At 35.9% G+C, this 15,301-nt stretch overlaps 1 pseudogene; it reads left to right on the top strand.

The window, feature by feature from the left end:
- The first annotated feature begins 3,802 nt into the window (after positions 1-3,802).
- On the top strand, positions 3,803-14,953 carry LOC133199797 (uncharacterized; annotated as a pseudogene).
- Positions 14,954-15,301: the final 348 nt, after the last annotated feature.

Raw genomic sequence — 15,301 nt, 5'->3', positions numbered from 1 at the left:
CCTACTGCCTCGGTCCGTTTAACTTGAAGTTGACTTTATCTCTTGAATTTCTCTAATTTCCTATTGGACCTGTTTTCATTTACAGAAGTTGTCCTCCGGTTTGTTCTATCATGTACATTTTCTGGTCCGGCATCGGATTGATTTGGTGTCCTACTCGGAATATAATACACCGTTGGTCTCAAATATCTAATATCTCTTGTTTTCCTACTTTCAGTCAATCTAATACATTCTTCCTGCATGGCTGAAGTTATCGCATCATCCAGTGTCTTAGGACGGGTACGTTTCAAAGCCAGGCGGAAATCCTCGCTTTCGCTACAGTTGTCCAAAAACGTCTTGATACGACCTTCCTGTACGTATTCTCGGTTATCTGGATAGGCTCGGCGATATAAATCTTGTATAGCTTGTCCAGAATCTCGGAAAGATTCAACATCTCGCTTTTTGCGTAGTTTAGCCTCTGTCATATAGCTTTCTTTTATAGCTTTGTGTCCAAATCTACAGTCCATAGATTCTTTAATTTGAGGCCAGTCGTTCCGCACAGCTTCTGATAGTCCGTAAACAAAAGTTTCTGCTTGTCCCCGTAAAACTGTTAGGAAAAGAATCCCCGAAGATTTGTTGATGACCATATTCTACAACAGAAGTTTGCGTCAAAAGAAGGGAGAGTGATTTCAGCTCAACTTCAAGCTCAGCAATAGCTGTAAGATGGAGGGGTAGAGGAAGTTGGAGAGGATAACAAGCAGACCCAAGAAGGAGGATTTCATCCCAGCCTACTCTTCAAACACCAAGTTGGTGCACCTGCCTTAAGTGTAGGAAAATGCCTACGCAGGCACATTAGCGTACACGAGTTGTTTAAAGAATGAGTTGATTTTCTAATTCTCTGAGGTATTATGTCACTCGGACATAAAACCATTCCCTTAATGGGTGATATTGAAGATCCACCCATTGTAGTAAAGCGGTCTTTATCATCTCCTGAGCAAGTTCGAATGATTTAAGTATTTCCAACTAAAAACTGCAATGGATCAGAATTTGTAGCCCTCCACCTGCAAGTGGTGTCGTCTCCATATGAGTGAAAAATTCTGCAGGGGACGTTAAACAACAAACAATCAATCTTCTTTCCCGCGTTGATCCAAACTAGTTATACACGTGGCACGTATGCAGTGGTTTATATACAGAGTCGAGAGTTCGGCTTTCATAGATATTGTTTTCATACAATTTCCCAAAATATTATGACCTACTGGAGAATTGTCATCCTAAACTGTAACTGAATCGTTGATATGGTGCTTTGGTCGCTGCCAAAAACTTTCACAATTTGGAGTCAGCTTTCCGAGGTATTTCTCCAGACTAGAAACAGGACACTTCTCATCACCTACATGAACATATTAATATGAAAAATTGTAATTCAGTTGAATTCATTAAAATTATGTCACGTAGAGAAATATATGATCTAAAATTAGTTAATACTGAAGTTTACATTAACTTTTATGCCCCTGGATAGAAAGATCCCGAGGATATTTTGTTTTTGTCCTGTCTGTCTGTTTGTTGTCAATTTCAATCTAGCCCATAACTATTTCGCTGTCAAGAGTAAGGCTTTAATATTTGACATGAGTGTTCATTATGACAAGACCTTTCCATTGGTACAGAAATTTTTGATCATGTGACCTCAACTGTGACCTTTGACCTACATTTGAAAAACTTTAACATTGGCCATAACTATTGCACTGTGGTCTACGTCCCACTCCAGAATTGTGTTACCGTCGGGGGCATAGTGTTTCACAAACACATCTTGTTTTTACATTTAATTCCAAGAAATATATTACCTGGTATTTCATATATTCTTAATGAAGATGCATCATAGTCATTCACGTTACTTCCTCTGTGATTTTTGGTTATACTGAGCGACATTAAGAAAATATCTCCTTCCTTGGCCATCTGTTCTCAAAACAAAGTCAGTTGTTTTTCATACTTCTCAGATTTTTCCCTTCCTCTTCTACATGTATAGAACATCGCATTGAGGAAAAACTTTATATTGCAATCTGTTTAGGACGCCGCTACTATACAATGTTGCTATGTCAGCATCGCTGATTATATCCTTGTGTTGAGTGGTTCCCTTTCCAGTTTGTTTGATGTTTGTCAAATCTGCCTTGAACATTTCGTTCGATAGACGAAAATCTGGGTCATTAATAATGTCATATTTATTTTTTGGAAAAATCTCTGCAAACCAAACCTGATGCTGATCTTCGAAGATCTACTAAACAGTTCACCATCTTATCAGAATTTCATCTTCTGTTTTTGCAGTATGTTGTTCACAATCGGTCCTTTTTCAGTGCAGTTTGTAATGAACACTTATTTCGCTGATTATATACATTGCTTTGTGTTGGAACTATCACGGTTTTCTAGAATTGCTTGTAGTTCCTCATTTGTCAGAATTGCAAACCTCGATTCGGCAGCCATCGTTTTTGTTGTTTAACGTCCCTGTTTTTGTATACAGACGACAAATTACACATGGGAAGTGACGTAGTACACAATTTTATAGTCTATATCTTATTTCTCACGAATAACTTACAGTTATAGTCTTTATCTAAAAACGGTACAGTAAACGTGAAGAAAAAACGAAGTGGTCATATATTTATTTGTATTTCCTGCACAAGTCAGGTTCAGCGGTCAATAATATTAATGACCGGTCAATACCTCATACACATGCAACAACCAAGTCATTAATGGTCATGTAGCACGAAAATTGGTCACAAGCTAATTTTAATGTTTTCTCGTCAACCAGTCAAATTCTTTCATTCTAATTGGAGGTATAATAATTCCCATTATGTCTAGCTTACAGTATTATCAGCCTCAAATTTAATTCCCCTGTGCAAAGTTGACAAGATACTGGAGGAACAGAACAAGATTCATTAAAATTTACTTAATGTATACATGTTCTTTTGATTAAAGAGTATACAATGAATAAATTAATAAACTTACTTCTTTATTTCCGATCTCCGTATTTTCATAATAGCAAAACGTGAGACGTACTTTGGACTCAAAATCCATACAAAATACGGCGAAATCGTAAGAGTAAACAGGTCTGAATCAAAGACGAGACAACACGCAATCTCTATGCCAAGAAGGTTAAAAAAAAAAAAAGCAAAAAAGAGCAGACAATTTACGAAAGAAATATGGCACATACTTTACCGTTCTCATAGATTTTGAATACTTTGATGCTATTACTTTTGGTGTCATAGACCTTCAGGTACAATATTTTAAAAGGGATATGTTTTAAGTTATTAATAGAAAAGGATACATTTCGTCAAAACATTTCGAAAGTTCAATCTAGAAGAGAAATATGATGAATTTTTAAGTATTTTTCAAAACAAACTGGAAATGGAAAAAAAAACTAAAGAAGAATGCGTATCGAATTGTATGACCCTTGCCTTGTAATCCGAAGGAAAGAAGAAAAGAACTTTTGCTGCACGTACTCTAACCGAAGAAAAAAGACATTTCCTTCAGATATAATAAACGAATGAAAGCTATTAATGATGCTTATGCACCAAAGATCAACAGTTTATTAAATAAACTTCCAATAGAGTGAGTAACTTCCAAGAAATTAAATATTTGTGCATCCCTTTTCTCGGAAAGGCGTCTACCATGGAATAGTTTTCGTGCTATTTGCCAGTATTGAAATTGTCGTCAGACTATTCAATGGCAGCATTCCATTTCCATTAATATTACTTTTATTATTATCCATAAACTTCTGTACTGTAGATGAAGAAAAAGACATACTGCTGAGTCTGCACCCTGCATTGTAGAGAACGTCATGAATTCAGCTGCAGATGTTGATGCTCCCCTCGCCAGCCATCCAAAGCCAGCCAACATAACAAGCATTGTGAACAGGTTTTAACGGGGTAAGACAGAACCTGAGGCCACAAAATACAGTGGATTTAAATTTGGAGGTAACTACAATGTCATATCTTATAAGCAAGGTTCTTTTTGTACATATGTAATAAACTTATCCAGTAAATGCAGAAAAAATGCTTTTAAATTTAATATTAAACTATACCTTTGAAACTTATTTTTTTGTAAATTTCTTGACACAGGCTTTATGGAGCAGCAGTTGCCAGACTTCAGACATGTTGATGTCTACACTTCTGGTCGCAGACATCTTCTGATGTACACTGACCACCGTCTACACTTCTGGCTAAGGCCAAAACTTGGTATTTAGAAGCCACATTCACAGTTGTGAACAAACAGGAGAAATATGGAAGACAAAAGCATGAGAATGGTTGTGATATGGGAAAAAAGAGGAAAGATAAATCTTAGTAGCCCTTAAGTATTTCCTTTTATTTTATAACGAATGTTGTTTATATGGTCAGTTTGGATACTATTATTTAGCGGCATTCATGCTGATGGAAACTCCATAGAAGTTCAGAGTTTTGTTAAACCTTTCTTTTAAAGAATATGCAAGAATCCTCATCTCGTTCCCAGTCGCCCGCATGGTGCAGTGTTAGAGCGTCTGCTTTAGAGTCGCAGAATTGATCCTCACGTCGCGGGTTCGAATCCCACTGTGGGACGTGGAGACCGGTCCATCGGATGAGACCGTATAAACCGAGGTCCCGTGTCGCAGTAGGTGCTGGCACGAAAAAGATCCCTCACTGCTCAATGGCCGTAAGTAAAGATCAAAATTTGCAGCCACCGGAAAGTGGTGGCGTCTCCATGTGAGTGAAAAATTCTCGAGAGGGACGTTAAACAACAAACAACAAGAAACCATCTCTATATCCTTAAACCTCTTCAGCTTTTGAATCTTGTGACTTTCATCTGTTAGTCACACATGATAGAGGGGTTGTTCTAACCTAGAAAAAAGAATCTTTTGAATTTTGGACAGATGCACTTTGCATCTACTCTTAGACACAAGAGCAAAAGTAACAGAGACCTGCCAGATGCTTTATCTATTCATGTACTTGAGTATGTTAATGTCTTAGTGGGTTTATTATACTCCGTCCATTTTCTAGGTACATTGTTCTCTCACAAGATACGTTCATAGTGTGGTGGCTTTCGAAACCGGATATTTTTGCCTATGAGTCGAATTCCATCGGTACCTATAAGAAACGGCTAGACTAGCACATTTTCTGGTACAGAGAACGAGGCGCTAGATTTGTGCGCATGTTGATGTTTTGTGTCACTGTGTTTACCTGTTGCGGCTATAGCGGAGAGAAACACAATATTGGTTTAAACCTTATTCGTCGATTAAACTATCTACGTAACTTACTTCCTGTCCGAATTTTAATATGAATTCTTAACTCTAATAATGTGACATCTTTTATGTTTTCATGTCTTAAGATGTAAGATTTTTACTTCTAAAGCTTAACATTATTTCTATTATACATGTATTTACTTCCAGAGTTATTTCATAATAGTGCAAAGGTAAATATTTTCAAATACAGATGTTTACCTTTCACTTCTTTAAAGTGACAGTACGGCGCATCTCATCAAAAAACTGACTAGATAAAATTTTCCGACAAGATTTGGAATTTTTTTACTACTCAGAAACGTATGAACTTTCAGAAAATTACAACTTTTACAATTAAATAATTTGGATTATTTCATTAAAATTAAAAGTTATTTATGGGACGTAAATATATACATCGCAACGTGTTCGGGGTTCCACATTCCATGCTATGCACGCATGCGTAGTTTTCATAAACAAAACGGCATGGTTAGAGAGGGAATCCCGGTAGGCCTGCTACATTGACAAAGTCAACCAAAAAGAAAAAGAAACTGAAAATAGAACTTGAAAAAGCAACTTTCCTAACTGAAATTTAGTTTGGGGATTAATAAAATCGCTGCATGGATAAGGAAGAAACGGGAACTCGGCGACACTCACGCAGGGCTCTCGAAGGTTCTATTCGACAGGTTTGTTGATACTTGTTATCATTTCTCATTTTGCCGTCGCTTTCAAAGAAAAAAAAATAGTGTAAACTCAACATAAAAAATACATCTTTGACTCATAAACATTGTTGCCATTTGAAATGCTAATTTTTTTTTAACTGTACAGAAAAATATTTTGTTTGACATTTGCGCGATAACGTATGATTAGTTGGTTTTTCCTTTCTCGGACCCCAATACACAAACGTAAACAATTGTACTTTAATTCTGTTAAATTCTGAATGCAGACTAAAATCTTTACGATTATTATTTTGGATTATTTTATCAGAAAGTTATGATAATTTGTGTTTTTGGAAATTGCTTTCACCTAATATTTACTATAACTGTAAACTCTACAGTGTAGGCACGTGCCGTTTTAGAAATAAACAGATCTAAGACTGCTCCAGTTCGTACGACCCTTGATTTTCCGGCAGATTCTCATTACGTTAATTTTGTTTGAGTAGAGAATATTTCTGTTTCTCAAACTGATTACATCAACTTTATACCTTATTTCTTAATGACATATTGGGTAAATTTGGATGAAAAAGCACACATTTTGCAGCCGTACTGTCGCTTTAAGTAATTCATCACAAACGTAATCTGTGTTCTGTTATTTTATTCGCTAAGTGACTTAGTCCTGGCCAGTCAGGTTAGGCTTTTATTGCTAGTATATTTTTGGCTTAAACTGCATATAAATATAGCTACTCATGAAATTTACATTCACTCTGCTAAGGTCAGGAACTGAAAGGATCGCTTCACACGAACTTCGTGTTCGTTTTCTTTAGCATGTAAGGCTTAGTAAATTTTTATTTAAAATGTAGCTTTATCCATTGTAGTCTTTTTTGGGGGGGGGGGGGGGGCATCAGTGTAGAATTAGATATCCCTTACTTTTTTTCAGTTATATATTAATATATACTTAGGCTTTTCCCGTTTTTATTATTACCAGTGGCCTACATTTTTGGAAGCTCTTAAGTGCAATAAATACGTCTTTTTTAAGTCACATTTTCCGATGGATGCCCCAATTTTTCTAGGGACATTATTTATACACGACAACAATGATTTTGAATCGCACAGCAATTTCTTCAACCATCGACGAACAAAATTAGTAGGGACAAACCAATCAAATCGTGTTTTTGGGTCAGAGGAAGAATAAGCCCTTGTCCATGCAGTTATCTCAGCTTTTCCCGAAGCTACCCATTTACTCTGCAAGCGTCATATTTATCAAAATACAAAGCAAAAGCTGATTGGTGACTGCGTTGAGAAGGTCATTAGTCAATATATGATTTATGAAAGTGACGGACTTGTCAATGCTGACGATAACATCTGCTTCGACGATGACATAGAAGACGCATCTAGAGAGTTGTCAGGCAAATTTCTACGATACTTTCAAAAATTTGAAGGATAAAGTGAACAACCCATTATGTACTGGATTAGTAGAAAACGCGTGGACTAAAAAAAATAAAACAATTTTAAGTCTGTCAATCATATCTTGAATCAGGCAATAAATTTGAAGTCAAAACCCCTTTTAGATCTTGTGAACATCCTTACAACTCTCATACAGACCCAAAATAAAGACTTTAGGAAGGCAATCGTAGGAACAGGGCTTTAAAAATTTCTTCCTTCTCCTCGACTAACACAGTTATTTCGGCCAAGGACCAGTTTGTACTTCTTTCGGCCTTTACACTTGCAGCCATTTTACTTTGCCGTAGGAGCGGGTAACGCGCGAGTGCAGAACAATTTTAACAGAGCGTTAATAAGACATCAATTAAACTTGAATTAGCCAATTCATTTTAAAGAAACTTTTGAACAACAAAATTTTCACTGACAGTTATGTAACAAATTTAACGGCTACTTACGGCACTAACTGGGAGTTAATTTATTTAACGGTAGTGCAACTGGATCCGGAAGAGTAACAAATTTAAGTAAATTGTACGCAATAGCTACCAAACAAGATTTAACATAATTTTTATAAAGTATATTTATATGTGCAGATAATGAAGAACCTAATTTTATGTGTTACTTAAACTTCTCCAGGTAAAAATCATATACCCTGACCCTGTGTACCATCATTTATGTGCTGGTTTGAATTAAAATTCAATAACTTGCACGATTTCTTGTACATCGGCATTTAATTATACCCCCGCTCCGAAGGAGAGGGGGTATACTGTTTTACCCTTGTGTCTGTTTGTCTGTCTGTGTGTGTGTCCGTCTGTCTGTCCGTAACAAATTTTGGTCGCAGTTTTCTCAGCAATTACTCATCGCCGATGCTTGAAAGTTTAGCACACTCTTTGTTTAGGCATGCCATATGGTGAGATTCATTTAAGCACATGAATAAATGCAAGTTATTAAACGTCTAATAATGTCATTATTATTTCATAGAGTGTGCATAGCTGGATAATACAGCAAATGGACCCGAAATTCTCCCAGTGTTCCATTTAGAATGCTTGGCCAGAACCGCTAGCAAGAACACAGACTGTTCCCACATATGCAAATTAGACAACCAGTCATAAGGTAAAGGTTGAAGAGTTGCCAGATGTTTAATACCTTCGTGAAGGGCTAGGTGTTTCATGTACCATCTTTATGGTACAAAGAATTATACTTGCATTGATGTCAAAAAGTCAGTCTCTGTATTAAGCAGTTAACTGTAGTTAAAATTAGATTCATTCAATTTTCTTAATTCTATCCAACACCACCAAGAATTATTTCTGAGTAGGCAAAAATCTAATATCTTAAAAAATTAAATACCGACATATGTGAAAAGATACAAATTGAGAAAAATATTTTAATTTCATCAGCGTTTTGATGATACATTCACTGGTCTCGGAGATGTAATGATCTATTCTGCACAAAGACCCGAGTCAGCAGCATTAAGAAGATGCCATACAGAAATATGTGGCAGCCTTTCTTGCTTATATGTGTGTAGCAATCTATTTTGTATTATCAAGTGTTTTATATTTCAATGTAATTGGATTTTTGTTTTTTGAGCAATGAAGCTGCTATAGCTGCAACAATCTAATTAAAATTAGATGTTCCGAATCCGCTACCGCTTCTCAAACATCTAACAACATCCCATTCGGGGTCACGTCAGAGCGACCTTTCGATTATGAATAAGCATAAAAATTTTGGCCAATCAGATTCAACCTTCTGTATTCAATTCTAAAATTAGTTCCACGGCTACATCTCTATATTATTGATGCTCTGTAGACTGTCTTACGTTGAATTAAAGTAATTTTGGTATAAATTGAATGTATAGTCCGCCAATCTGGCATTCTTACCTGAATAACGCAAACGAAAATGCACAAACTACTATATATCCCGCACGTCACATTCATATATAGCACGGTCTTTACCATGCATATTTTGTTTACTACGAAACCCCTCGGGCGTTTAGGTTTGGCAGTAAAAAAAGAAACGCATCCGAACTATAAGCCAAGATTTCGACGACGGCGATTTCATTGGGTAATCGGAAGGTCGTTCTGACGTGACCCCGAATGGGATGTTGTTAGATGTTTGAGAAGCGGTAGCGGATTCGGAACATCTAATTTTAATTAGATTGTAGCTGCAAATGCATTACATTTATATCTGTGAAACATTGAAATACTTCTCGGGGGCATAACATTTTAAGATTATAACTGTATCGGGTGCGGTAATGTGACCGCTCCTTTTGAATTACTTTTGCATATCCGTAACCTGATTGAAATGCATGTGTTATTATCTCCTTCAGAGTTATGATATTGTTTTTAATAGTGAGAGATACAGTGTGCCAATTGTCAACTCTTTTGAGGTGCAACATTTCTGATGTTGGAATAATAAGGAAGAATATTAAGCCATAACTTTAGTTTGTGTTAATATCAAGCAGCAGTAATTTTCCCGCTGATGGAGTATGTATTTTTTTGTTTTAACTGATTTATTTATATACAGGTATCATGGATACTGCCTGGAAGGGAAGGTCAAACTGTTATTCGATCAGTGATGGATTACCTTTTAGAGGTTGCGCGCGTGGCGCAGTGGTTAGAGCGTCTGCTCTAGAGTTGCGGAGTATAGAGCTGATCCTTACTTCGCGGGTTCGGATCCACTGTGGGAAGTGGATGCTTTGTACCAATTTTGGTTAAAATTGGCCCGGTGGTTCTTGAGAAGAAGTTGAAAAGTTTACAGACTGACAGACACACAGACAACGGGTGATCAGAAAAGCTCACTTGAGCTTTCAGCTCAGGGGAGCTAAAAATACACAAACACCATAGCAGATATCCTGTGGCACGTGTGGAGGGGTGCCCGCGATCACAAGGGTCAGCGCAATGATAGAATTTTATCTTATCAGTTTACATGGCAATTGATATTTATAAAAAAAAATGTACTTTTCTATTCCAATTCATGCATTTATATGCGGTTTACTTAGAGTAAAATGTGTAATTCAATTTACAATTTATTTGAGTTTACGGCCACATGATCAATTTTCTTATGCAGGATTACACTGACATTTCTATTCAGGGTAAATTAGAGTCAAATCAAAATACATGATAAGGATTCCAAAATGGCTGTCATTGGGGAAATAAGTGTTAACCACAACTTGAAAGTTTCCTAGAATGGAAACTGGGTAGAAATTGGTAATGTTTACTTTCAGTTTCCCGATCTGGGAAACATGGATGAAACCACAGGTTGATCGTTTCCATGTCGGATTTTAGGGTTCCGTAAAAAGGAAATTATATGGAAACTACTGATGTCACGATTCCCATATGTTTCCATCTGGTTTCCACATTTGGGAAACCTGGCTTTTCATCCTGTGTTCCAGAGAAAGGGGCAGAATGCAATGTCCTTTCCAAACCTTACTTTGGATACTGACCTATAAAAATATCGCCTACAAAATACTGTAATGCCCGCTTATTTTGCGCCTACAAGAGATTTGTAAGTGATAACCAGTTCATCTTCTTTGCTCAATTCATGACTTACAAGTCAAATATTCAATCAAACGTATCATTAGCCTTCTAAAAAGGAAAAGAACACACCGATGATAAAGGGAAAATAACGGCGTCCATGCTTACTAATGACTGTGATTTACAGAAAATTGAATTAATTCTAGAATAAGATGCTGGTTTCTTTTTCTTACAATCACTACGAGGATCGCCTCCTTATTTGCAAAGAACAGTGAAAGATCTGTATGCCATGATTCGGCAGTGAGGAATACCGACATGGTTTATTACATTTTCCGCAGGTGAACCAATATGGGATGAAACAATCAATGCATTAAGAAACGAATGACTCAAGATTACCTTAAGATATTGAATGGGTAAAAAAAAATCGGCTTATAAAAGAAAATCCTGTGATGTGTTCCAGGTTATTAAAAAAAAAAAGACGTTCACAGATTTAATTATCTTCTTGAAAACCAGTCGAAGAAGTAGTGGACATCTTCTACCGGACAGATGTCCAGATATCCATTATATGTTGGGGGTCAGAAATGCGCCAAAGTTAAACGAAAACACAGAGAAAGAAATTTGTAGTTTTGTTGATAACTGTATATCATGTTCCATGCCAAATGAGAAAAGAGATCCCGAACTCCATGATATTGTGAACGCTGTACAGGTTCACAGTAAATCACACAAAGTTCTGCAAGAAAAACTCAACGACATGTCGATTCAATTTCCCTAGGCCTCCAATAAGCAAGACATTTCTTGTAAAAGTCACAGAGGATGACAATGAGACCAAGAAGAGAGAAAAAAAAAAAATGAAGGCACTGAGCCAACACTTCAGGAAATTGAACAACTAGGTAAACCTGGCGCCGAGAGATCTGCGAAACAAATTGTTACGCAACAGTGTTAAGGCGTACTTCGAAGAAATCAACAGAATATAAACGTGCATAAATACATACCTTTTTAAACTGAATTATTTTTGTAAAGGTACTATATTATCACATGACTTTTAATATTATTTGAAATAACATTGTATTCCTCGCTCTGTACTGAATTTGATTTGGTCACGTTATTTGACAGTCACGTGATAAATGCATATAATGTGTACTGTATGTAGGTCACAAACAAATTTCAATATCGCAAGGTCATACCCTACTTAAAATTAAAAATTTAAGTAATAAATTGTTTCTACATAACTTGTAGTTTATGGAAAGTGCTGCTGCTTTAAATAGAATTCGCATTTTAATAGTTTAAATTTCAAGTTATCTGGCTTATGTCGAAATATCTGTGACCTTTATCAAGTATTTTATGTATTAATTAAGTAATGCTCTCGATTTCAGGAAAGCAACAGCACTTTTCAAGTTAAGGAATATGTCCTTTATGTATATTCAAAAAATGGTCAAGATCTATTAAGTGTATGCCCTTGCGAAAAGGCGATTTAATGAGGCACCTCGGCGTGAAACATGCACACCCTGTAGACAGAAACACGGTAGAATTAATTCAATACATTCTCTCGATAGTTCTTAAATAATGACACTCAACAAACGTTTCAGATTTGTATTAATGGTCTACCTAAGATTTGCAAATAATATTCTGTTTAATAATAAAATGCATTTTTCACTGTGAAAAAATTACTTGATCCGCCTCTCACTACACATTTTACCATGATGACGTCATGTCGACAAGTGCATTGCGATCAGTGACTTGTTTATATCTTGCTGTGTGGGATTTAACTAGCGACAAAAATGAATGCAGTGGTAAGTTTTGATGTAGTTCATTACTCTTATGCAGTTTAGAATCGCAAATTATTTCATTTTCTGTTATTGTGAGGAATTGCTATATTTGTGTGATGTCACAGTAAACTTTTCCCGTATAAATTAGGCCCCGCCCCCTTTATGCAGCCTTTACAGAGAGTGAGTTCGATCACAAACCACGGTCACCGTAGTTCGACTAAATTAAGATCGAACTCACTTTGGTCGCTGGAAAATGAAACCGCAGTTTAACCATCGGGAAGGCTCTGGTCACGCTGGTTTAAAGATGGCGGAGAAAGGTGATACTTAAAATTTTTGAGTTTAAAACATCGATACAATATGCTAAATCTTAAATTTGAAGTGGTAAATTTTGGGTTTGATATGTGTGTATAACACGTGCTTCCTTTTTAGTGATAGAAATCGATTATTTATTGACGTCTTTCATAAAAAATAGAATATTATTAATCTTGTGGTGGGAACTGGTGCTTGTGTAAAATTGGTCCTAGGCCAGTCCTCAATTTTGATCAATTGGTCGCTCGGTAAAACCATAGATCGAAAATTCTACTTAATACATTAATTTTTAAAAGGTGTAGAATTTTTATCTTTGGCCTTATTGGCCGACTTATTCAGCTGTTATCGATAAAAAAAATCAGGTGCCTGAAGTATACCTTGTACAGTTATACATTAATTTTATGAGTTATTTTTCACTTGTACTTTTAGATGGCAGATGGAATTGAAGAGCGCAGATACCACTGGACTTGTTATATCTGCAAAAGAAAAGCACCTCTACATTCCCTCGAGTCTCAGGAAAAGTCTAAGAAGACTTAAATATTTTTTGATGGTAATTACAGGTAGGATATACATGGATTTGTGCATGTAAAGATTGAGGTGAATTTTCATTGAAAAACTCTTATTTGGAAGAAGCTTGGGAGTAAATTTGCAGTAATCTTTTACAAGATAATTGATAAAGTAACTTAAGTGTGTTTTTTTTCATAATGCTAAGTAATTATAAAATTCATATATCTTTCTTTTCTATCAGGATTTATTTGCGGTGTCCATATTGTAAAGACTGCTTCCATGCACAGCTGGAACTGATTCTAACTAAGGAATTATCAGACACTATATGTGAGAAGTGTGAAATAAAGCAAGGTGTGCATTTACATTTTAAAATGATATACATGTAACTGGTGTTTACTGTATGCAAACTTTTTAAAGTTTTTTTTTTTTTTTACATAGAATGAACACAATTTTCTTGTATTTCAGATTAGAATGTCTACAGATTTGAGAACTCTCATCTTGACGAACAGCGACGGAAGTGAAAGGAGGATACAATGTCAGAGAGAAGTTTGCAACATGTTACTCTCAAAGGAAACAGGTACATGAAATGACTTGGTATATAAATAACAATAAATCTAAAAGGTTAGATTTTAAGCAGTAATAGTGTCATGTTGGCCTCTTATTACAATAATTGTTCTGTAATAGATCAAGTTCAGTGACATTTTCTTCGCAGCCATAGAAAACATTCTGCATTTAACATCAACTTTTTTCCCTTCAGATCCATCGGTCAAAAGCTTGGTTATACAGAGCCTTTTGAATCAAGTAACATCATGTTCACCATCCAGCCCTAAGGGGTCAGATGACTAGCATTCAACATCACCTGTCTCTTCGCCACCATCGTCATTCACTTCACCACCATCAGAGGCACCATCAGAGGCATCGTCTAGATCTGAATCCCCTATTACATGTAGTGAAAATAGCTCCAGCACACACATTTGGAAGGCAGAAGAAGAAGATATATTGGTAAATCTGAGGCATGATAAGAATGACAAGTTTTTAAAATGCAAAAACCATACTGCCTTGTGGAAAGACATTAGTGCTCAACTGAATGAAACACTACAGTGCACTGTTTCCCCAAATCAAGCAATGAACAAGTATTATAGTATAAAAAACGCTGGAAAGAAATTATTGATGCACCAACTGGAACTGAAAGGAAACATTTTAGGCAGAAAGAACAATTTGATGAAATGTATGGCACTAAAGAAAGCACAAAACCAACGATCACTTTAGACACATTGGAAAAGAAAGCGGAGACACAAGGGCCAAAAGAAAACACGTCTACAGAGCAACCCAGAAGGAAGAAAAGTACAGTAAAAGGGCGTTCAGACGTAATGGAAGTATTAGAGAGGCATAACAAGGAATTCAATGAGAAAATGGAACAGATGCACACGGATAAAATGGCAAGACTAGACAGACTTTTAAATCTCTATGAAAGAGAAATTGAAACAAGGCAAAGCTGCAATGAGCAAATGTTGATTTTTTTTCGATATCATTTTCATTTGTGCACATTTACCGGTAATAACTAAATATTTTGAAAATTGTTTTTGAACACTTAAGTAAAGTGACAAGTTGATGTGCAGACCTTGATCCCAGATAAACTTTTGTGATAGTTAAGCTGTTATGGGTTTTTCCTGCGTTACAGGTTAGTTTCTATTGTGCCAAATAGCAAGATGTTGAAGTTTTGATTTCTGTTGTCCGAAATAACAATATGATGAAGTTTTGTTATTCATTTTACTTTGTTTTGATCCTGATTGGAATATTAATTAATTGTCAAATTTAAGCTGTTCATTCTTTATCCTGAAGACATCTGCAAGATAATGTTTCCTTTAATATTGAAGTAAATACTAATAATGAGAAGTCATGGTTTTTTTTTTTTTTTGGTAGTTGTAACTTTTATTGCAT

This window comes from Saccostrea echinata, unplaced genomic scaffold (assembly GCF_033153115.1).
Source record: "Saccostrea echinata isolate AGI-Se365-2 ecotype Australia unplaced genomic scaffold, CSIRO_AGI_Sech_v1 ptg000036l, whole genome shotgun sequence".
Taxonomy (NCBI): domain Eukaryota; kingdom Metazoa; phylum Mollusca; class Bivalvia; order Ostreida; family Ostreidae; genus Saccostrea; species Saccostrea echinata.
Note: the sequence above shows the minus strand (reverse complement) of the source record. Positions and strands in the feature narration are given on the sequence as shown.